At 41.5% G+C, this 18147-nt stretch overlaps 38 non-coding genes across 38 annotated transcripts; 11 read left to right on the top strand and 27 right to left on the bottom strand.

The window, feature by feature from the left end:
• Nucleotides 1-735: 735 nt before the first annotated feature.
• On the top strand, nt 736-808 carry Trnam-cau (transfer RNA methionine (anticodon CAU)). The gene has a single exon. It is a non-coding gene; the product is annotated as a tRNA-Met (tRNA).
• Nucleotides 809-890: 82 nt separating this feature from the next.
• On the bottom strand, nt 891-972 carry Trnal-aag (transfer RNA leucine (anticodon AAG)). Its single transcript has one exon. It is a non-coding gene; the product is annotated as a tRNA-Leu (tRNA).
• A 254-nt stretch (nt 973-1226) lies between these two features.
• Nucleotides 1227-1299, top strand: Trnam-cau (transfer RNA methionine (anticodon CAU)). The gene has a single exon. It is a non-coding gene; the product is annotated as a tRNA-Met (tRNA).
• An 81-nt stretch (nt 1300-1380) lies between these two features.
• On the bottom strand, nt 1381-1463 carry Trnal-aag (transfer RNA leucine (anticodon AAG)). The gene has a single exon. It is a non-coding gene; the product is annotated as a tRNA-Leu (tRNA).
• A 404-nt stretch (nt 1464-1867) lies between these two features.
• Nucleotides 1868-1949, bottom strand: Trnal-aag (transfer RNA leucine (anticodon AAG)). Its single transcript has one exon. It is a non-coding gene; the product is annotated as a tRNA-Leu (tRNA).
• Nucleotides 1950-2840: 891 nt separating this feature from the next.
• On the bottom strand, nt 2841-2922 carry Trnal-uag (transfer RNA leucine (anticodon UAG)). The gene has a single exon. It is a non-coding gene; the product is annotated as a tRNA-Leu (tRNA).
• Nucleotides 2923-3171: 249 nt separating this feature from the next.
• Nucleotides 3172-3244, top strand: Trnam-cau (transfer RNA methionine (anticodon CAU)). Its single transcript has one exon. It is a non-coding gene; the product is annotated as a tRNA-Met (tRNA).
• An 83-nt stretch (nt 3245-3327) lies between these two features.
• Trnal-aag (transfer RNA leucine (anticodon AAG)) lies at nt 3328-3409 on the bottom strand. Its single transcript has one exon. It is a non-coding gene; the product is annotated as a tRNA-Leu (tRNA).
• An 891-nt stretch (nt 3410-4300) lies between these two features.
• On the bottom strand, nt 4301-4382 carry Trnal-uag (transfer RNA leucine (anticodon UAG)). The gene has a single exon. It is a non-coding gene; the product is annotated as a tRNA-Leu (tRNA).
• Nucleotides 4383-4631: 249 nt separating this feature from the next.
• On the top strand, nt 4632-4704 carry Trnam-cau (transfer RNA methionine (anticodon CAU)). The gene has a single exon. It is a non-coding gene; the product is annotated as a tRNA-Met (tRNA).
• Nucleotides 4705-4787: 83 nt separating this feature from the next.
• Trnal-aag (transfer RNA leucine (anticodon AAG)) lies at nt 4788-4869 on the bottom strand. Its single transcript has one exon. It is a non-coding gene; the product is annotated as a tRNA-Leu (tRNA).
• A 405-nt stretch (nt 4870-5274) lies between these two features.
• Trnal-aag (transfer RNA leucine (anticodon AAG)) lies at nt 5275-5356 on the bottom strand. The gene has a single exon. It is a non-coding gene; the product is annotated as a tRNA-Leu (tRNA).
• Nucleotides 5357-6246: 890 nt separating this feature from the next.
• Trnal-aag (transfer RNA leucine (anticodon AAG)) lies at nt 6247-6328 on the bottom strand. The gene has a single exon. It is a non-coding gene; the product is annotated as a tRNA-Leu (tRNA).
• A 1176-nt stretch (nt 6329-7504) lies between these two features.
• Nucleotides 7505-7586, bottom strand: Trnal-aag (transfer RNA leucine (anticodon AAG)). The gene has a single exon. It is a non-coding gene; the product is annotated as a tRNA-Leu (tRNA).
• A 409-nt stretch (nt 7587-7995) lies between these two features.
• Nucleotides 7996-8077, bottom strand: Trnal-aag (transfer RNA leucine (anticodon AAG)). Its single transcript has one exon. It is a non-coding gene; the product is annotated as a tRNA-Leu (tRNA).
• A 410-nt stretch (nt 8078-8487) lies between these two features.
• Trnal-aag (transfer RNA leucine (anticodon AAG)) lies at nt 8488-8569 on the bottom strand. Its single transcript has one exon. It is a non-coding gene; the product is annotated as a tRNA-Leu (tRNA).
• Nucleotides 8570-8823: 254 nt separating this feature from the next.
• On the top strand, nt 8824-8896 carry Trnam-cau (transfer RNA methionine (anticodon CAU)). Its single transcript has one exon. It is a non-coding gene; the product is annotated as a tRNA-Met (tRNA).
• Nucleotides 8897-8978: 82 nt separating this feature from the next.
• On the bottom strand, nt 8979-9060 carry Trnal-aag (transfer RNA leucine (anticodon AAG)). Its single transcript has one exon. It is a non-coding gene; the product is annotated as a tRNA-Leu (tRNA).
• A 405-nt stretch (nt 9061-9465) lies between these two features.
• Nucleotides 9466-9547, bottom strand: Trnal-aag (transfer RNA leucine (anticodon AAG)). Its single transcript has one exon. It is a non-coding gene; the product is annotated as a tRNA-Leu (tRNA).
• A 686-nt stretch (nt 9548-10233) lies between these two features.
• Trnal-aag (transfer RNA leucine (anticodon AAG)) lies at nt 10234-10315 on the bottom strand. The gene has a single exon. It is a non-coding gene; the product is annotated as a tRNA-Leu (tRNA).
• Nucleotides 10316-10569: 254 nt separating this feature from the next.
• On the top strand, nt 10570-10642 carry Trnam-cau (transfer RNA methionine (anticodon CAU)). The gene has a single exon. It is a non-coding gene; the product is annotated as a tRNA-Met (tRNA).
• Nucleotides 10643-10724: 82 nt separating this feature from the next.
• Nucleotides 10725-10806, bottom strand: Trnal-aag (transfer RNA leucine (anticodon AAG)). The gene has a single exon. It is a non-coding gene; the product is annotated as a tRNA-Leu (tRNA).
• A 410-nt stretch (nt 10807-11216) lies between these two features.
• Nucleotides 11217-11298, bottom strand: Trnal-aag (transfer RNA leucine (anticodon AAG)). Its single transcript has one exon. It is a non-coding gene; the product is annotated as a tRNA-Leu (tRNA).
• A 254-nt stretch (nt 11299-11552) lies between these two features.
• On the top strand, nt 11553-11625 carry Trnam-cau (transfer RNA methionine (anticodon CAU)). The gene has a single exon. It is a non-coding gene; the product is annotated as a tRNA-Met (tRNA).
• An 82-nt stretch (nt 11626-11707) lies between these two features.
• Trnal-aag (transfer RNA leucine (anticodon AAG)) lies at nt 11708-11789 on the bottom strand. Its single transcript has one exon. It is a non-coding gene; the product is annotated as a tRNA-Leu (tRNA).
• Nucleotides 11790-13172: 1383 nt separating this feature from the next.
• On the bottom strand, nt 13173-13254 carry Trnal-aag (transfer RNA leucine (anticodon AAG)). The gene has a single exon. It is a non-coding gene; the product is annotated as a tRNA-Leu (tRNA).
• A 254-nt stretch (nt 13255-13508) lies between these two features.
• On the top strand, nt 13509-13581 carry Trnam-cau (transfer RNA methionine (anticodon CAU)). Its single transcript has one exon. It is a non-coding gene; the product is annotated as a tRNA-Met (tRNA).
• An 81-nt stretch (nt 13582-13662) lies between these two features.
• On the bottom strand, nt 13663-13744 carry Trnal-aag (transfer RNA leucine (anticodon AAG)). Its single transcript has one exon. It is a non-coding gene; the product is annotated as a tRNA-Leu (tRNA).
• Nucleotides 13745-14149: 405 nt separating this feature from the next.
• Trnal-aag (transfer RNA leucine (anticodon AAG)) lies at nt 14150-14231 on the bottom strand. The gene has a single exon. It is a non-coding gene; the product is annotated as a tRNA-Leu (tRNA).
• Nucleotides 14232-15122: 891 nt separating this feature from the next.
• Trnal-uag (transfer RNA leucine (anticodon UAG)) lies at nt 15123-15204 on the bottom strand. Its single transcript has one exon. It is a non-coding gene; the product is annotated as a tRNA-Leu (tRNA).
• A 404-nt stretch (nt 15205-15608) lies between these two features.
• On the bottom strand, nt 15609-15690 carry Trnal-aag (transfer RNA leucine (anticodon AAG)). The gene has a single exon. It is a non-coding gene; the product is annotated as a tRNA-Leu (tRNA).
• A 405-nt stretch (nt 15691-16095) lies between these two features.
• On the bottom strand, nt 16096-16177 carry Trnal-uag (transfer RNA leucine (anticodon UAG)). Its single transcript has one exon. It is a non-coding gene; the product is annotated as a tRNA-Leu (tRNA).
• A 249-nt stretch (nt 16178-16426) lies between these two features.
• Nucleotides 16427-16499, top strand: Trnam-cau (transfer RNA methionine (anticodon CAU)). The gene has a single exon. It is a non-coding gene; the product is annotated as a tRNA-Met (tRNA).
• An 83-nt stretch (nt 16500-16582) lies between these two features.
• On the bottom strand, nt 16583-16664 carry Trnal-aag (transfer RNA leucine (anticodon AAG)). Its single transcript has one exon. It is a non-coding gene; the product is annotated as a tRNA-Leu (tRNA).
• A 740-nt stretch (nt 16665-17404) lies between these two features.
• Nucleotides 17405-17477, top strand: Trnam-cau (transfer RNA methionine (anticodon CAU)). Its single transcript has one exon. It is a non-coding gene; the product is annotated as a tRNA-Met (tRNA).
• An 82-nt stretch (nt 17478-17559) lies between these two features.
• Nucleotides 17560-17641, bottom strand: Trnal-aag (transfer RNA leucine (anticodon AAG)). Its single transcript has one exon. It is a non-coding gene; the product is annotated as a tRNA-Leu (tRNA).
• Nucleotides 17642-17895: 254 nt separating this feature from the next.
• On the top strand, nt 17896-17968 carry Trnam-cau (transfer RNA methionine (anticodon CAU)). The gene has a single exon. It is a non-coding gene; the product is annotated as a tRNA-Met (tRNA).
• Nucleotides 17969-18050: 82 nt separating this feature from the next.
• On the bottom strand, nt 18051-18132 carry Trnal-aag (transfer RNA leucine (anticodon AAG)). Its single transcript has one exon. It is a non-coding gene; the product is annotated as a tRNA-Leu (tRNA).
• Between the last annotated feature and the right edge of the window lie 15 nt (nt 18133-18147).

Raw genomic sequence — 18147 nt, 5'->3', positions numbered from 1 at the left:
GGGTCGCGTGGTGTTAGAAAATCTCTAAAGGGGGTCGCATAGTAAAAAAGGTTGAGAACCACTGTGGTAGAGGGTTTGCAACCAAAGTTTAGACAAAATTGATCCCGATTAAGAAATAAACACATACCACATGTTGTTGAACAACTCAAGTTTGTATCCAAACAAATTGGCATTGTCTGCATTCCCACATTATTTGTCGAAATACATATATTTTAGTTACAAGGATGCAAATAAGCATGATGACATCAAGCCTCGATGGCGCAGTAGGCAGCGCGTGAATCTCATAATCTCAAGGTCGTGAGTTCGATCCTCACTCGGGGCAAACGTTTGGTACAATATTTTATTTTCCAACTGCATGACACAGAGAAAAAATTATACATGGAGTTTAGACAGGTGCAAAGAAATGGCAGCGGTGGGATTCGAACCCACGCCATCGAAATGACTGGTGACTAAAACCAGCGCCTTAGACCACTCGGCCACGCTACCACATGAGAACAGTGTTTTGCTAAGTTAATGTGATCTGATGCAACAGAGATGGCAAATAACGATGTGGTAGAGGGTTTGCAACCAAAGTTTAGACAAATTTGACCCCGATTACGAAATAAACACATACCACATGTTGTTGATTAACTCAAGTTTGTATCCAAACAAATTGGCATTGTCTGCATTCCCACATTATTTGTCGAAATACATATATTTTAGTTACAAGGATGCAAATTTGCATGAGTACATCAAGCCTCGATGGCGCAGTAGGCAGCGCGTGAGTCTCATAATCTCAAGGTCGTGAGTTCGATCCTCACTCGGGGCAAACGTTTGGTACAATATTTTATTTTCCAACTGCATGACACAGAGAAAAAATTATACATGGAGTTTTGACAGGTACAAAGAAATGGCAGGGGTGGGATTCGAACCCACGCCATCGAAATGACTGGTGCCTTAAACCAGCGCCTTAGACCACTCGGCCACGCTACCACATGAGAACAGCGTTTTGCTAAGTTAATGTGATCTGATGCAACAGAGATGGCAAATAACGATGTGGTAGAGGGTTTGCAACCAAAGTTTAGACAAAATTGATCCCGAAGAAGAAATAAACACATACCATATGTTGTTGATCAACTCAAGTTTGTATCCAAACAAATTGGCATTGTCTGTATTCCCAAATTATTTGTCGAAATACATATATTTTAGTTACAAGGATGCAAATTTGCATGGGTAGCCTACATCAAGCCTCGATGGCGCAGTAGGCAGCGCGTGAGTCTCATAATCTCAAGGTCGTGAGTTCGATCCTCACTCGGGGCAAACTTTTAGTACAATATTTTATTTTCCAACTGCATGACACAGAGAAAAAATTATACATGGAGATTTGACAGGTGCAAAGAAATGGCAGGGTGGGATTCGAACCCACGTCATCGAAATGACTGGTGCCTTAAACCAGCGCCTTAGACCACTCGGCCACGCTACCACATGAGAACAGCATTTTGCTAAGTTAATGTGATCTGATGCAACAGAGATGGCAAATAACGATGTGGTAGAGGGTTTGCAACCAAAGTTTAGACAAATTTGACCCCGATTAAGAAATAAACACATACCACATGTTGTTGATCAACTCAAGTTTGTATCCAAACAAATTGGCATTGTCTGCATTCCCAAATTATTTTTCGAAATACATATATTTTAGTTACAAGGGTGCAAATTTGCCTGAGTACATCAAGCCTCGATGGCGCAGTAGGCAGCGCGTGAATCTCATAATCTCAAGGTCGTGAGTTCGATCCTCACTCGGGGCAAACATTTGGTACAATATTTTATTTTCCAACTGCATGAGACAGAGAAAAAATTATACATGGAGTTTTTGACAGGTGCAAAGAAATGGCAGCGGTGGGATTCCAACCCACGCCATCGAAATGACTGGTGCCTTAAACCAGCGCCTTAGACCACTCGGCCACGCTACCACATGAGAATGATGGTTTGCTAAGTTAATGTGATCTGATGCAACAGAGATGGCAAATAACGATGTGGTAGAGGGTTTGCAACCAAAGTTTAGACAAAATTGATCCCGAAGAAGAAATAAACACATACCATATGTTGTTGATCAACTCAAGTTTGTATCCAAACAAATTGGCATTGTCTGCATTCCCACATTATTTGTCGAAATACATATATTTTAGTTACAAGGGTGCAAATTTGCATGAGTACATCAAGCCTCGATGGCGCAGTAGGCAGCGCGTGAATCTCATAATCTCAAGGTCGTGAGTTCGATCCTCACTCGGGGCAAACTTTTGGTACAATATTTTATTTTCCGTCTGCATGAAACAGAGAAAAAATTATACATGGAGTTTTGACAGGTGCAAAGAAATGGCAGCGGTGGGATTCGAACCCACGCCTTCGTAATGACTGGTGACTAAAATCAGCGCCTTAGACCACTCGGCCACGCTACCACATGAGAACAGTGTTTTGCTAAGTTAATGTGATCTGATGCAACAGAGATGGCAAATAACGATGTGGTAGAGGGTTTGCAACCAAAGTTTAGACAAATTTAACCCCGATTAAGAAATAAACAAATACCACATGTTGTTGATCAACTCAAGTTTGTATCCAAACAAATTGGCATTGTCTGCATTCGCACATTATTTGTCGAAATACATATATTTTAGTTACAAGGATGCAAATTTGCATTAGGTCATCAAGCCTCGATGGCGCGGTAGGCCGCGCGTGAGACTCACAATCTCAAGGTCGTGAGTTCCTTCCTTACTCAGGCCAAACATTTGGTACAATATTTTATTTTCCGTCTGCATGACACAGAGAAAAAATTATACATGGAGTTTTTGACAGGTGCAAAGAAATGGCAGCGGTGGGATTCGAACCCACGCCATCGAAATGACTGGCGCCTAAAACCAGCGCCTTAGACCACTCGGCCACGCTACCACATGAGAATGGCGGTTTGCTAATTTAATGTGATCTAATGCAACAGAGATAGCAAATAACGATGTGGTAGAGTGTTTACAACCAAAGTTTAGACAAAATTGTCTCCGAAGAAGAAATAAACACATACCATATGTTGTTGATCAACTCAAGTTTGTATCCAAACAAATTGGTATTGTCTGCATTCCCAATTTATTTGTCGAAATACATATATTTTAGTTACGAGGATGCAAATTTGCATGAGTACATAAAGCCTCGATGGCGCAGTAGGCAGCGCGTGAGTCTCATAATCTCAAGGTCGTGAGTTCGATCCTCACTCGGGGCAAACTTTTGGTACAATATTTTATTTTCCAACTGCATGAGACAGAGAAAAAATTATACATGGAGTTTTTGACAGGTGCAAAGAAATGGCAGCGGTGGGATTCGAACCCACGCCATCGAAATGACTGGTGCCTTAAACCAGCGCCTTAGACCACTCGGCCACGCTACCACATGAGAATGATGGTTTGCTAAGTTAATGTGATCTGATGCAACAGAGATGGCAAATAACGATGTGGTAGAGGGTTTGCAACCAAAGTTTAGACAAAATTGATCCCGAAGAAGAAATAAACACATACCATATGTTGTTGATCAACTCAAGTTTGTATCCAAACAAATTGGCATTGTCTGCATTCCCACATTATTTGTCGAAATACATATATTTTAGTTACAAGGGTGCAAATTTGCATGAGTACATCAAGCCTCGATGGCGCAGTAGGCAGCGCGTGAATCTCATAATCTCAAGGTCGTGAGTTCGATCCTCACTCGGGGCAAACTTTTGGTACAATATTTTATTTTCCGTCTGCATGAAACAGAGAAAAAATTATACATGGAGTTTTGACAGGTGCAAAGAAATGGCAGCGGTGGGATTCGAACCCACGCCTTCGTAATGACTGGTGACTAAAATCAGCGCCTTAGACCACTCGGCCACGCTACCACATGAGAAGAGTGTTTTGCTAAGTTAATGTGATCTGATGCAACAGAGATGGCAAATAACGATGTGGTAGAGGGTTTGCAACCAAAGTTTAGACAAATTTAACCCCGATTAAGAAATAAACAAATACCACATGTTGTTGATCAACTCAAGTTTGTATCCAAACAAATTGGCATTGTCTGCATTCGCACATTATTTGTCGAAATACATATATTTTAGTTACAAGGATGCAAATTTGCATTAGGTCATCAAGCCTCGATGGCGCGGTAGGCCGCGCGTGAGACTCACAATCTCAAGGTCGTGAGTTCCTTCCTTACTCAGGCCAAACATTTGGTACAATATTTTATTTTCCGTCTGCATGACACAGAGAAAAAATTATACATGGAGTTTTTGACAGGTGCAAAGAAATGGCAGCGGTGGGATTCGAACCCACGCCATCGAAATGACTGGCGCCTAAAACCAGCGCCTTAGACCACTCGGCCACGCTACCACATGAGAATGGCGGTTTGCTAATTTAATGTGATCTAATGCAACAGAGATAGCAAATAACGAAGTGGTAGAGTGTTTACAACCAAAGTTTAGACAAAATTGTCTCCGAAGAAGAAATAAACACATACCATATGTTGTTGATCAACTCAAGTTTGTATCCAAACAAATTGGTATTGTCTGCATTCCCAATTTATTTTTCGAAATACATATATTTTAGTTACTAGGATGCAAATTTGCATGAGTACATAAAGCCTCGATGGCGCAGTAGGCAGCGCGTGAGTCTCATAATCTCAAGGTCGTGAGTTCGATCCTCACTCGGGGCAAACTTTTGGTACAATATTTTATTTTCCAACTGCATGAGACAGAGAAAAAATTATACATGGAGTTTTTGACAGGTGCAAAGAAATGGCAGCGGTGGGATTCGAACCCACGCCATCGAAATGACTGGTGCCTTAAACCAGCGCCTTAGACCACTCGGCCACGCTACCACATGAGAACAGTGTTTTGCTAAGTTAATGTGATCTGATGCAACAGAGATGGCAAATAACGATGTGGTAGAGCGTTTGCAACCAAAGTTTAGACAAGTTTGACCCCGATTAAGAAATAAACACATACCACATGTTGTTGATCAACTCAAGTTTGTATCCAAACAGATTGGCATTGTCTGCATTCCCACATTATTTGTCGAAATACATATATTTTAGTTACAAGGGTGCAAATTTTCATGAGTACATCAAGCCTCGATGGCGCAGTAGGCAGCGCGTGAATCTCATAATCTCAAGGTCGTGAGTTCGATCCTCACTCGGGGCAAACATTTGGTACAATATTTTATTTTCCAACTGCATGAGACAGAGAAAAAATTATACATGGAGTTTTTGACAGGTGCAAAGAAGTGGCAGCGGTGGGATTCGAACCCACGCCATCGAAATGACTGGTGCCTTAAACCAGCGCCTTAGACCAGTCGGCCACGCTACCACATGAGAATGATGGTTTGCTAAGTTAATGTGATCTGATGCAACAGAGATGGCAAATAACGATGTGGTAGAGGGTTTGCAACCAAAGTTTAGACAAAATTGATCCCGAAGAAGAAATAAACACATACCATATGTTGTTGATCAACTCAAGTTTGTATCCAAACAAATTGGCATTGTCTGCATTCCCACATTATTTGTCGAAATACATATATTTTAGTTACAAGGGTGCAAATTTGCATGAGTACATCAAGCCTCGATGGCGCAGTAGGCAGCGCGTGAATCTCATAATCTCAAGGTCGTGAGTTCGATCCTCACTCGGGGCAAACATTTGGTACAATATTTTATTTTCCGTCTGCATGAAACAGAGAAAAAATTATACATGGAGTTTTGACAGGTGCAAAGAAATGGCAGCGGTGGGATTCGAACCCACGCCTTCGTAATGACTGGTGACTAAAATCAGCGCCTTAGACCACTCGGCCACGCTACCACATGAGAAGAGTGTTTTGCTAAGTTAATGTGATCTGATGCAACAGAGATGGCAAATAACGATGTGGTAGAGGGTTTGCAACCAAAGTTTAGACAAATTTAACCCCGATTAAGAAATAAACAAATACCACATGTTGTTGATTAACTCAAGTTTGTATCCAAACAAATTGGCATTGTCTGCATTCCCACATTATTTGTCGAAATACATATATTTTAGTTACAAGGATGCAAATTTGCATGAGTACATAAAGCCTCGATGGCGCAGTAGGCAGCGCGTGAATCTAATAATCTCAAGGTCATGAGTTCGATCCTCACTCGGGGCAAACGTTTGGTACAATATTTTATTTCCAAAGTGCATGACACAGAGAAAAAATTATACATGGAGTTTTGACAGGTACAAAGAAATGGCAGCGGTGGGATTCGAACCCACGCGATCGAAATGACTGGTGCCTTAAACCAGCGCCTTAGACCACTCGGCCACGCTACCACATGAGAATGATGGTTTGCTAAGTTAATGTGATCTGATGCAACAGAGATGGCAAATAACGATGTAGTAGAGGGTTTGCAACCAAAGTTTACACAAAATTGATCCCGAAGAAGAAATAAACACATACCATATGTTGTTGATCAACTCAAGTTTGTATCCAAACAAATTGGCATTGTCTGCATTCCCACATTATTTTTCGAAATACATATATTTTAGTTACAAGGATGCAAATTTGCATGATTACATCAAGCCTCGATGGCGCAGTAGGCAGCGCGTGAGTCTCATAATCTCAAGGTCGTGAGTTCGATCCTCACTCGGCGCATACTTTTGGTACAATATTTTATTTTCCAACTGCATGACACAGAGAAAAAATTATACATGGAGTTTAGACAGGTGCAAAGAAATGGCAGCGGTGGGATTCGAACCCACGCCATCGAAATGACTGGTCACTAAAACCAGCGCCTTAGACCACTCGGCCACGCTACCACATGAGAACAGTGTTTTGCTAAGTTAATGTGATCTGATGCAACAGAGATGGCAAATAACGATGTGGTAGAGGGTTTGCAACCAAAGTTTAGACAAATTTGACCATTTGTCGGGGCAAACGTTTGGTACAATATTTTATTTTCCAACTGCATGACACAGAGAAAAAATTATACATGGAGTTTTTGACAGGTGCAAAGAAATGGCAGCGGTGGGATTCGAACCCACGCCATCGAAATGACTGGTGCCTTAAACCACGCCTTAGACCACTCGGCCACGCTACCACATGAGAATGATGGTTTGCTAAGTTAATGTGATCTGATGCAACAGAGATGGCAAATAACGATGTGGTAGAGAGTTTGCAACCAAAGTTTAGACAAAATTGATCCCGAAGAAGAAATAAACACATACCATATGTTGTTGATCAACTCAAGTTTGTATCCAAACAAATTGGCATTGTCTGCATTCCCAAATTATTTGTCGAAATACATATATTTTAGTTACAAGGATGCAAATTTGCATGGGTAGCCTACATCAAGCCTCGATGGCGCAGTAGGCAGCGCGTGACTCTCATAATCTCAAGGTCGTGAGTTCGATCCTCACTCGGGGCAAACTTTTAGTACAATATTTTATTTTCCAACTGCATGACACAGAGAAAAAATTATACATGGAGATTTGACAGGTGCAAAGAAATGGCAGCGGTGGGATTCGAACCCACGTCATCGAAATGACTGGTGCCTTAAACCAGCGCCTAAGACCACTCGGCCACGCTACCACATGAGAACAGCGTTTTGCTAAGTTAATGTGATCTGATGCAACAGAGATGGCAAATAACGATGTGGTAGAAGGTTTGCAACCAAAGTTTAGACAAAATTGATCCCGAAGAAGAAATAAACACATACCATATGTTGTTGATCAACTCAAGTTTGTATCCAAACAAATTGGCATTGTCTGCATTCCCAAATTATTTGTCGAAATACATATATTTTAGTTACAAGGATGCAAATTTGCATGGGTAGCCTACATCAAGCCTCGATGGCGCAGTAGGCAGCGCGTGAGTCTCATAATCTCAAGGTCGTGAGTTCGATCCTCACTCGGAGCAAACTTTTAGTACAATATTTTATTTTCCAACTGCATGACACAGAGAAAAAATTATACATGGAGATTTGACAGGTGCAAAGAAATGGCAGCGGTGGGATTCGAACCCACGTCATCGAAATGACTGGTGCCTTAAACCAGCGCCTAAGACCACTCGGCCACGCTACCACATGAGAACAGCGTTTTGCTAAGTTAATGTGATCTGATGCAACAGAGATGGCAAATAACGATGTGGTAGAGGGTTTGCAACCAAAGTTTAGACAAATTTGACCCCGATTAAGAAATAAACACATACCACATGTTGTTGATTAACTCAAGTTTGTATCCAAACAAATTGGTATTGTCTGCATTCCCACATTATTTGTCGAAATACATATATTTTAGTTACAAGGATGCAAATTTGCATGAGTAGCCTACATCAAGCCGCGATGGCGCAGTAGGCAGCGCGTGAATCTAATAATCTCAAGGTCGTGAGTTCGATCCTCACTCGGGGCAAACGTTTGGTACAATATTTTATTTTCCAACTGCATGACACAGAGAAAAAATTATACATGGAGTTTTTGACAGGTGCAAAGAAGTGGCAGCGGTTGGATTCGAACCCACGTCATCGAAATGACTGGTGCCTTAAACCAGCGCCTTAGACCACTCGGCCACGCTACCACATGAGAATGATGGTTTGCTAAGTTAATGTGATCTGATGCAACAGAGATGGCAAATAACGATGTGGTAGAGAGTTTGCAACCAAAGTTTAGACAAAATTGATCCCGAAGAAGAAATAAACACATACCATATGTTGTTGATCAACTCAAGTTTGTATCCAAACAAATTGGCATTGTCTGCATTCCCAAATTATTTGTCGAAATACATATATTTTAGTTACAAGGATGCAAATTTGCATGGGTAGCCTACATCAAGCCTCGATGGCGCAGTAGGCAGCGCGTGAGTCTCATAATCTCAAGGTCGTGAGTTCGATCCTCACTCGGGGCAAACTTTTAGTACAATATTTTATTTTCCAACTGCATGACACAGAGAAAAAAATATACATGGAGATTTGACAGGTGCAAAGAAATGGCAGCGGTGGGATTCGAACCCACGTCATCGAAATGACTGGTGCCTTAAACCAGCGCCTTAGACCACTCGGCCACGCTACCACATGAGAACAGCGTTTTTCTAAGTTAATGTGATCTGATGCAACAGAGATGGCAAATAACGATGTGGTAGAGGGTTTGCAACCAAAGTTTAGACAAATTTGACCCCGATTAAGAAATAAACACATACCACATGTTGTTGATCAACTCAAGTTTGTATCCAAACAAATTGGCATTGTCTGCATTCCCAAATTATTTTTCGAAATACATATATTTTAGTTACAAGGGTGCAAATTTGCATGAGTACATCAAGCCTCGATGGCGCAGTAGGCAGCGCGTGAATCTCATAATCTCAAGGTCGTGAGTTCGATCCTCACTCGGGGCAAACATTTGGTACAATATTTTATTTTCCAACTGCATGAGACAGAGAAAAAATTATACATGGAGTTTTTGACAGGTGCAAAGAAATGGCAGCGGTGGGATTCCAACCCACGCCATCGAAATGACTGGTGCCTTAAACCAGCGCCTTAGACCACTCGGCCACGCTACCACATGAGAATGATGGTTTGCTAAGTTAATGTGATCTGATGCAACAGAGATGGCAAATAACGATGTGGTAGAGGGTTTGCAACCAAAGTTTAGACAAAATTGATCCCGAAGAAGCAATAAACACATACCATATGTTGTTGATCAACTCAAGTTTGTATCCAAACAAATTGGCATTGTCTGCATTCCCACATTATTTGTCGAAATACATATATTTTAGTTACAAGGGTGCAAATTTGCATGAGTACATCAAGCCTCGATGGCGCAGTAGGCAGCGCGTGAATCTCATAATCTCAAGGTCGTGAGTTCGATCCTCACTCGGGGCATACTTTTGGTACAATATTTTATTTTCCGTCTGCATGAAACAGAGAAAAAATTATACATGGAGTTTTGACAGGTGCAAAAAAATGGCAGCGGTGGGATTCGAACCCACGCCTTCGTAATGACTGGTGACTAAAATCAGCGCCTTAGACCACTCGGCCACGCTACCACATGAGAAGAGTGTTTTGCTAAGTTAATGTGATCTGATGCAACAGAGATGGCAAATAACGATGTGGTAGAGGGTTTGCAACCAAAGTTTAGACAAATTTGACCATTTGTCGGGGCAAACGTTTGGTACAATATTTTATTTTCCAACTGCATGACACAGAGAAAAAATTATACATGGAGTTTTTGACAGGTGCAAAGAAATGGCAGCGGTGGGATTCGAACCCACGCCATCGAAATGACTGGTGCCTTAAACCAGCGCCTTAGACCACTCGGCCACGCTACCACATGAGAATGATGGTTTGCTAAGTTAATGTGATCTGATGCAACAGAGATGGCAAATAACGATGTGGTAGAGAGTTTGCAACCAAAGTTTAGACAAAATTGATCCCGAAGAAGAAATAAACACATACCATATGTTGTTGATCAACTCAAGTTTGTATCCAAACAAATTGGCATTGTCTGCATTCCCAAATTATTTGTCGAAATACATATATTTTAGTTACAAGGATGCAAATTTGCATGGGTAGCCTACATCAAGCCTCGATGGCGCAGTAGGCAGCGCGTGAGTCTCATAATCTCAAGGTCGTGAGTTCGATCCTCACTCGGGGCAAACTTTTAGTACAATATTTTATTTTCCAACTGCATGACACAGAGAAAAAATTATACATGGAGATTTGACAGGTGCAAAGAAATGGCAGCGGTGGGATTCGAACCCACGTCATCGAAATGACTGGTGCCTTAAACCAGCGCCTTAGACCACTCGGCCACGCTACCACATGAGAACAGCGTTTTTCTAAGTTAATGTGATCTGATGCAACAGAGATGGCAAATAACGATGTGGTAGAGGGTTTGCAACCAAAGTTTAGACAAATTTGACCCCGATTAAGAAATAAACACATACCACATGTTGTTGATTAACTCAAGTTTGTATCCAAACAAATTGGTATTGTCTGCATTCCCACATTATTTGTCGAAATACATATATTTTAGTTACAAGGATGCAAATTTGCATGAGTAGCCTACATCAAGCCTCGATGGCGCAGTAGGCAGCGCGTGAATCTAATAATCTCAAGGTCGTGAGTTCGATCCTCACTCGGGGCAAACGTTTGGTACAATATTTTATTTTCCAACTGCATGACACAGAGAAAAAATTATACATGGAGTTTTTGACAGGTGCAAAGAAGTGGCAGCGGTGGGATTCGAACCCACGCCATCGAAATGACTGGTGCCTTAAACCAGCGCCTTAGACCACTCGGCCACGCTACCACATGAGAATGATGGTTTGCTAAGTTAATGTGATCTGATGCAACAGAGATGGCAAATAACGATGTGGTAGAGAGTTTGCAACCAAAGTTTAGACAAAATTGATCCCGAAGAAGAAATAAACACATACCATATGTTGTTGATCAACTCAAGTTTGTATCCAAACAAATTGGCATTGTCTGCATTCCCAAATTATTTGTCGAAATACATATATTTTAGTTACAAGGATGCAAATTTGCATGGGTAGCCTACATCAAGCCTCGATGGCGCAGTAGGCAGCGCGTGAGTCTCATAATCTCAAGGTCGTGAGTTCGATCCTCACTCGGGGCAAACTTTTAGTACAATATTTTATTTTCCAACTGCATGACACAGAGAAAAAAATATACATGGAGATTTGACAGGTGCAAAGAAATGGCAGCGGTGGGATTCGAACCCACGTCATCGAAATGACTGGTGCCTTAAACCAGCGCCTTAGACCACTCGGCCACGCTACCACATGAGAACAGCGTTTTTCTAAGTTAATGTGATCTGATGCAACAGAGATGGCAAATAACGATGTGGTAGAGGGTTTGCAACCAAAGTTTAGACAAATTTGACCCCGATTAAGAAATAAACACATACCACATGTTGTTGATCAACTCAAGTTTGTATCCAAACAAATTGGCATTGTCTGCATTCCCAAATTATTTTTCGAAATACATATATTTTAGTTACAAGGGTGCAAATTTGCCTGAGTACATCAAGCCTCGATGGCGCAGTAGGCAGCGCGTGAATCTCATAATCTCAAGGTCGTGAGTTCGATCCTCACTCGGGGCAAACATTTGGTACAATATTTTATTTTCCAACTGCATGAGACAGAGAAAAAATTATACATGGAGTTTTTGACAGGTGCAAAGAAATGGCAGCGGTGGGATTCCAACCCACGCCATCGAAATGACTTGTGCCTTAAACCAGCGCCTTAGACCACTCGGCCACGCTACCACATGAGAATGATGGTTTGCTAAGTTAATGTGATCTGATGCAACAGAGATGGCAAATAACGATGTGGTAGAGGGTTTGCAACCAAAGTTTAGACAAAATTGATCCCGAAGAAGAAATAAACACATACCATATGTTGTTGATCAACTCAAGTTTGTATCCAAACAAATTGGCATTGTCTGCATTCCCACATTATTTGTCGAAATACATATATTTTAGTTACAAGGGTGCAACTTTGCATGAGTACATCAAGCCTCGATGGCGCAGTAGGCAACGCGTGAATCTCATAATCTCAAGGTCGTGAGTTCGATCCTCACTCGGGGCAAACTTTTGGTACAATATTTTATTTTCCGTCTGCATGAAACAGAGAAAAAATTATACATGGAGTTTTGACAGGTGCAAAGAAATGGCAGCGGTGGGATTCGAACCCACGCCTTCGTAATGACTGGTGACTAAAATCAGCGCCTTAGACCACTCGGCCACGCTACCACATGAGAAGAGTGTTTTGCTAAGTTAATGTGATCTGATGCAACAGAGATGGCAAATAACGATGTGGTAGAGGGTTTGCAACCAAAGTTTAGACAAATTTGACCCCGATTAAGAAATAAACACATACCACATGTTGTTGATTAACTCAAGTTTGTATCCAAACAAATTGGCATTGTCTGCATTCCCACATTATTTGTCGAAATACATATATTTTAGTTACAAGGATGCAAATTTGCATGAGTAGCCTACATCAAGCCTCGATGGCGCAGTAGGCAGCGCGTGAATCTAATAATCTCAAGGTCGTGAGTTCGATCCTCACTCGGGGCAAACGTTTGGTACAATATTTTATTTTCCAACTGCATGACACAGAGAAAAAATTATACATGGAGTTTTTGACAGGTGCAAAGAAGTGGCAGCGGTGGGATTCGAACCCACGCCATCGAAATGACTGGTGCCTTAAACCAGCGCCTTAGACCACTCGGCCACGCTACCACATGAGAATGATGGTTTGCTAAGTTAATGTGATCTGATGCAACAGAGATGGCAAATAACGATGTGGTAGAGAGTTTGCAACCAAAGTTTAGACAAAATTGATCCCGAAGAAGAAATAAACACATACCATATGTTGTTGATCAACTCAAGTTTGTATCCAAACAAATTGGCATTGTCTGCATTCCCAAATTATTTGTCGAAATACATATATTTTAGTTACAAGAATGCAAATTTGCATGGGTAGCCTACATCAAGCCTCGATGGCGCAGTAGGCAGCGCGTGAGTCTCATAATCTCAAGGTCGTGAGTTCGATCCTCACTCGGGGCAAACTTTTAGTACAATATTTTATTTTCCAACTGCATGACACAGAGAAAAAATATACATGGAGATTTGACAGGTGCAAAGAAATGGCAGCGGTGGTATTCGAACCCACGTCATCGAAATGACTGGTGCCTTAAACCAGCGCCTTAGACCACTCGGCCACGCTACCACATGAGAACAGCGTTTTTCTAAGTTAATGTGATCTGATGCAACAGAGATGGCAAATAACGATGTGGTAGAGGGTTTGCAACCAAAGTTTAGACAAATTTGACCCCGATTAAGAAATAAACACATACCACATGTTGTTGATCAACTCAAGTTTGTATCCAAACAAATTGACATTGTCTGCATTCCCAAATTATTTTTCGAAATACATATATTTTAGTTACAAGGGTGCAAATTTGCCTGAGTACATCAAGCCTCGATGGCGCAGTAGGCAGCGCGTGAATCTCATAATCTCAAGGTCGTGAGTTCGATCCTCACTCGGGGCAAACATTTGGTACAATATTTTATTTTCCAACTGCATGAGACAGAGAAAAAATTATACATGGAGTTTTTGACAGGTGCAAAGAAATGGCAGCGGTGGGATTCCAACCCACGCCATCGAAATGACTGGTGCCTTAAACCAGCGCCTTAGACCACTCGGCCACGCTACCACATGAGAATGATGGTTTGCTAAGTTAATGTGATCTGATGCAACAGAGATGGCAAATAACGATGTGGTAGAGGGTTTGCAACCAAAGTTTAGACAAAATTGATCCCGAAGAAGAAATAAACACATACCATATGTTGTTGATCAACTCAAGTTTGTATCCAAACAAATTGGCATTGTCTGCATTCCCACATTATTTGTCGAAATACATATATTTTAGTTACAAGGGTGCAAATTTGCATGAGTACATCAAGCCTCGATGGCGCAGTAGGCAGCGCGTGAATCTCATAATCTCAAGGTCGTGAGTTCGATCCTCACTCGGGGCAAACTTTTGGTACAATATTTTATTTTCCGTCTGCATGAAACAGAGAAAAAATTATACATGGAGTTTTGACAGGTGCAAAGAAATGGCAGCGGTGGGATTCGAACCCACGCCTTCGTAATGACTGGTGACTAAAATCAGCGCCTTAGACCACTCGGCCACGCTACCACATGAGAAGAGTGTTTTGCTAAGTTAATGTGATCTGATGCAACAGAGATGGCAAATAACGATGTGGTAGAGGGTTTGCAACCAAAGTTTAGACAAATTTAACCCCGATTAAGAAATAAACAAATACCACATGTTGTTGATCAACTCAAGTTTGTATCCAAACAAATTGGCATTGTCTGCATTCGCACATTATTTGTCGAAATACATATATTTTAGTTACAAGGATGCAAATTTGCATTAGGTCATCAAGCCTCGATGGCGCGGTAGGCCGCGCGTGAGACTCACAATCTCAAGGTCGTGAGTTCCTTCCTTACTCAGGCCAAACATTTGGTACAATATTTTATTTTCCAACTGCATGAGACAGAGAAAAAATTATACATGGAGTTTTTGACAGGTGCAAAGAAATGGCAGCGGTGGGATTCGAACCCACGCCATCGAAATGACTGGCGCCTAAAACCAGCGCCTTAGACCACTCGGCCACGCTACCACATGAGAATGGCGGTTTGCTAATTTAATGTGATCTAATGCAACAGAGATGGCAAATAACGATGTGGTAGAGTGTTTACAACCAAAGTTTAGACAAAATTGTCTCCGAAGAAGAAATAAACACATACCATATGTTGTTGATCAACTCAAGTTTGTATCCAAACAAATTGGTATTGTCTGCATTCCCAATTTATTTGTCGAAATACATATATTTTAGTTACTAGGATGCAAATTTGCATGAGTACATAAAGCCTCGATGGCGCAGTAGGCAGAGCGTGACTCTCATAATCTCAAGGTCGTGAGTTCGATCCTCACTCGGGGCAAACTTTTGGTACAATATTTTATTTTCCAAGTGCATGACACAGAGAAAAAATTATACATGGAGTTTTGACAGGTACAAAGAAATGGCAGCGGTGGGATTCGAACCCACGCCATCGAAATGACTGGTGCCTTAAACCAGCGCCTTAGACCACTCGGCCACGCTACCACATGAGAATGATGGTTTGCTAAGTTAATGTGATCTGATGCAACAGAGATGGCAAATAACGATGTGGTAGAGGGTTTGCAACCAAAGTTTACACAAAATTGATCCCGAAGAAGAAATAAACACATACCATATGTTGTTGATCAACTCAAGTTTGTATCCAAACAAATTGGCATTGTCTGCATTCCCACATTATTTGTCGAAATACATATATTTTAGTTACAAGGATGCAAATTTGCATGAGTACATCAAGCCTCGATGGCGCAGTAGGCAGCGCGTGAGTCTCATAATCTCAAGGTCGTGAGTTCGATCCTCACTCGGCGCATACTTTTGGTACAATATTTTATTTTCCAACTGCATGACACAGAGAAAAAATTATACATGGAGTTTTAGACAGGTGCAAAGAAATGGCAGCGGTGGGATTCGAACCCACGCCATCGAAATGACTGGCGCCTAAAACCAGCGCCTTAGACCACTCGGCCACGCTACCACATGAGAATGGCGGTTTGCTAATTTAATGTGATCTAATGCAACAGAGATGGCAAATAACGATGTGGTAGAGTGTTTACAACCAATGTTTAGACAAAATTGTCTCCGAAGAAGAAATAAACACATACCATATGTTGTTGATCAACTCAAGTTTGTATCCAAACAAATTGGTATTGTCTGCATTCCCAATTTATTTGTCGAAATACATATATTTTAGTTACTAGGATGCAAATTTGCATGAGTACATAAAGCCTCGATGGCGCAGTAGGCAGCGCGTGAGTCTCATAATCTCAAGGTCGTGAGTTCGATCCTCACTCGGGGCAAACTTTTGGTACAATATTTTATTTTCCAACTGCATGAGACAGAGAAAAAATTATACATGGAGTTTTTGACAGGTGCAAAGAAATGGCAGCGGTGGGATTCGAACCCACGCCATCGAAATGACTGGTGCCTTAAACCAGCGCCTTAGACCACTCGGCCACGCTACCACATGAGAACAGTGTTTTGCTAAGTTAATGTGATCTGATGCAACAGAGATGGCAAATAACGATGTGGTAGAGCGTTTGCAACCAAAGTTTAGACAAGTTTGACCCCGATTAAGAAATAAACACATACCACATGTTGTTGATCAACTCAAGTTTGTATCCAAACAGATTGGCATTGTCTGCATTCCCACATTATTTGTCGAAATACATATATTTTAGTTACAAGGGTGCAAATTTTCATGAGTACATCAAGCCTCGATGGCGCAGTAGGCAGCGCGTGAATCTCATAATCTCAAGGTCGTGAGTTCGATCCTCACTCGGGGCAAACTTTTGGTACAATATTTTATCTTCCAACTGCATGACACAGAGAAAAAATTATACATGGAGTTTAGACAGGTGCAAAGAAATGGCAGCGGTGGGATTCGAACCCACGCCATCGAAATGACTGGTCACTAAAACCAGCGCCTTAGACCACTCGGCCACGCTACCACATGAGAACAGTGTTTTGCTAAGTTAATGTGATCTGATGCAACAGAGATGGCAAATAACGATGTGGTAGAGGGTTTGCAACCAAAGTTTAGACAAATTTGACCCCGATTAAGAAATAAACACATACCACATGTTGTTGATTAACTCAAGTTTGTATCCAAACAAATTGGCATTGTCTGCATTCCCACATTATTTGTCGAAATACATATATTTTAGTTACAAGGATGCAAATTTGCATGAGTAGCCTACATCAAGCCTCGATGGCGCAGTAGGCAGCGCGTTAGTCTCATAATCTCAAGGTCGTGAGTTCGATCCTCACTCGGGGCATACTTTTGGTACAATATTTTATTTTCCAACTGCATGACACAGAGAAAAAATTATACATGGAGTTTAGACAGGTGCAAAGAAATGGCAGCGGTGGGATTCGAACCCACGCTATCGAAATGACTGGTGCCTTAAACCAGCGCCTTAGACCACTCGGCCACGCTACCACATGAGAACAGTGTTTTGCTAAGTTAATGTGATCTGATGCAACAGAGATGGCAAATAACGATGTGGTAGAGAGTTTGCAACCAAAGTTTAGACAAAATTGATCCCGAAGAAGAAATAAACACATACCATATGTTGTTGATCAACTCAAGTTTGTATCCAAACAAATTGGCATTGTCTGCATTCCCAAATTATTTGTCGAAATACATATATTTTAGTTACAAGGATGCAAATTTGCATGGGTAGCCTACATCAAGCCTCGATGGCGCAGTAGGCAGCGCGTGAGTCTCATAATCTCAAGGTCGTGAGTTCGATCCTCACTCGGGGCAAACTTTTAGTACAATATTTTATTTTCCAACTGCATGACACAGAGAAAAAATTATACATGGAGATTTGACAGGTGCAAAGAAATGGCAGCGGTGGGATTCGAACCCACGTCATCGAAATGACTGGTGCCTTAAACCAGCGCCTTAGACCACTCGGCCACGCTACCACATGAGAACAGTGT

Source organism: Phallusia mammillata, chromosome 4, assembly GCF_965637545.1.
Source record: "Phallusia mammillata chromosome 4, kaPhaMamm4.hap1.1, whole genome shotgun sequence".
NCBI lineage: Eukaryota > Metazoa > Chordata > Ascidiacea > Phlebobranchia > Ascidiidae > Phallusia > Phallusia mammillata.
The sequence above is the reverse complement of the archived record's forward strand: the minus strand, read 5'-3'. Positions and strand labels throughout refer to the sequence as shown.